Source organism: Ascidiella aspersa, chromosome 5 (genome assembly GCF_963924565.1).
Source record: "Ascidiella aspersa chromosome 5, kaAscAspe10.2, whole genome shotgun sequence".
In the NCBI taxonomy this organism is placed as follows: Eukaryota; Metazoa; Chordata; class Ascidiacea; order Phlebobranchia; family Ascidiidae; genus Ascidiella; species Ascidiella aspersa.
The window spans coordinates 11314319-11316818 of record NC_139451.1 but is presented as its reverse complement, the minus strand read 5'-3'; the positions used below and the strand labels follow the sequence as shown (position 1 = coordinate 11316818).

The following is a 2500-nucleotide window of genomic DNA, read 5'->3' as shown; positions in this document are numbered from 1 at the left end:
GCCGTTACTGAGGGAATCCTCGTTAGTTTCTTTTCCTCCGCTTAGTAATATGCTTAAATTCAGCGGGTAGCCTCGTCCGACCTCAGGCCGAAAGTAAGGACCGGGACTATTCTTCCCGTTCCGCGCTCGCCGTCGGCGCCGCGCGCCGCCGCGCACCTCGATTCCCGCCCTTGAGCCGCCAGCCGTTGGCCTCTTCGAGGTCGACTCGCCGCCGCCGCGCGGGATTCTGGTCGCGATCGTCGCACATCGTGCCGTGCTGTCTTGAGCGGGACGGGCGCTCGCGCGTCCGACGCCGCAGCAGCCGCGCGGAGAAATCCCCGCGCGGAACGTTTGCAACGCGACCCTGAGGCGGGCGCGGCCCCGGGATTGACCCGAGGCCGCAATTTGCGTTCAGAACGTCGATGCTCAATGTGTCCTGCAATTCACACTAATTCACGCAGCTAGCTGCGTCCTTCATCGACTCACGAGCCGAGTGATCCACCGCCAAGAGCCATCCACGATTGTTTCGCTCGCACAGTGCCTCGCACTAAAGGGTGACAAAATATACCGCGCCGAGCGGTCGGCCAGGCCGACGCTTGAAGCCGGAGCGCGCGGCACCGCGGCACTCGACGCGCAAACATTACCGGGTGACCGAATCGCCGGCCGGCGCGCCGCTCCTCGCGGGTCGGGCGCCGGGTAGCAAAAACTTTTTCTCTCGCTTGTCCGAGTTTCGCGTTCGCCGAAGCGTTTGCGAGACCGTTAATGATCCTTCCGCAGGTTCACCTACGGAAACCTTGTTACGACTTTTACTTCCTCTAAATGATCAAGTTAGATCGTCTTCTCGGACGCCGGCTCGACCGTTGCCGGCCGCGCCAGGTCCAATCGGAGGACCTCACTAAACCATTCAATCGGTAGTAGCGACGGGCGGTGTGTACAAAGGGCAGGGACGTAATCAACGCGAGCTAATGACTCGCGCTTACTGGGAATTCCTCGTTCAAGGGAAATAATTGCAATTCCCTATCCCTAGCACGACCGGGGTTCAGCGGGTTACCCAGACCTGTCGGCCAAGGCGAGCACATGCTGATCCGGTCAGTGTAGCGCGCGTGCGGCCCCGAACATCTAAGGGCATCACAGACCTGTTATTGCTCAATCTCGTGTGGCTAAACGCCACTAGTCCCTCTAAGAAGTTAGACGCCGACCGATTGGGTCGCGTAACTAGTTAGCAAGCCAGAGTCTCGTTCGTTATCGGAATTAACCAGACAAATCGCTCCACCAACTAAGAACGGCCATGCACCACCACCCACAGAATCAAGAAAGAGCTCTCAATCTGTCAATCCTCACTGTGTCCGGGCCGGGTGAGATTTCCCGTGTTGAGTCAAATTAAGCCGCAGGCTCCACTCCTGGTGGTGCCCTTCCGTCAATTCCTTTAAGTTTCAGCTTTGCAACCATACTTCCCCCGGAACCCAAAGACTTTGGTTTCCCGCAAGCTGCCGGAGAGGTCGTAAAACTAACGCCCCCCGATCGCTAGTTGGCATCGTTTATAGTCAGAACTAGGACGGTATCTGATCGTCTTCGAACCTCTGACTTTCGCTCTTGATTAAAGAAAACATTCTTGGCAAATGCTTTCGCAGTCGTTCGTCTTGCGCCGATCCAAGAATTTCACCTCTAACGGCACAGTACGAATGCCCCCGTCTGTCCCTCTTAATCATTACCTCGCGCTCCGAAAACCAACAAAATAGAACCGAGGTCCTATTCCATTATTCCATGCACCATTATTCAGGCGAATCGCCTGCTTTGAACACTCTAATTTTTTCAAAGTAAACGTTCCGGCCGCCGCCGACACTCAGTCAAGGGCACCGGCGGAGAACCGGAGGTGAGGCCAGGACGGCCAGTACACGCCTTGCGACGGACCGGCCGCCTGCGCCCAAAATCCAACTACGAGCTTTTTAACCGCAACAACTTAAATATACACTTTTGGAGCTGGAATTACCGCGGCTGCTGGCACCAGACTTGCCCTCCAATGGATACTCGTTAAAGGTTTTAAAGTGTACTCATTCCAATTACAGGGCCTCGTTTAGAGTCCTGTATTGTTATTTTTCGTCACTACCTCCCCGCGTCGGGAATGGGTAATTTGCGCGCCTGCTGCCTTCCTTGGATGTGGTAGCCGTTTCTCAGGCTCCCTCTCCGGAATCGAACCCTGATTCTCCGTTACCCGTAAGAACCTCGGTAGGCCAGTACCGTACCGACGAAAGTTGATAGGGCAGACACTTGAATGATCCGTCGCCGGTGCGAGACCGTGCGATCCGCAAAGTTATCCAGAGTCACCAAAGGTTGCGGGCCGAAGCCCGGTCGGTTTTTGGTCTGATAAAAGCACGCCTCCCGCGAGGTCGGCGCTTCACGCATGTATTAGCTCTAGCATTTCCACAGTTAACCACGTAAAACGTACGATCAAATGAACCATAACTGATTTAATGAGCCATTCGCAGTTTCACTGTACGAGAGCTCGTACTTAGACTTGCAT

General features: G+C 55.4%; 2 non-coding genes and 1 pseudogene across 2 annotated transcripts in view; all 3 read right to left on the bottom strand.

Moving 5' to 3' along the window:
* The window catches only part of LOC146143561 (large subunit ribosomal RNA), a 3678-nt pseudogene extending 3588 nt beyond the window's left edge, over positions 1-90 (bottom strand).
* A 248-nt stretch (positions 91-338) lies between these two features.
* On the bottom strand, positions 339-492 carry LOC146143560 (5.8S ribosomal RNA). Its single transcript, XR_014501174.1, has one exon. It is a non-coding gene; the product is annotated as a 5.8S ribosomal RNA (ribosomal RNA).
* A 247-nt stretch (positions 493-739) lies between these two features.
* LOC146143559 (small subunit ribosomal RNA) overlaps positions 740-2500 on the bottom strand; it is a 1811-nt gene continuing 50 nt past the window's right edge. Inside the window, exon 1 of the ribosomal RNA XR_014500372.1 lies at positions 740-2500. This exon is cut by the window's right edge and continues 50 nt beyond it. This is a non-coding gene — a ribosomal RNA (small subunit ribosomal RNA).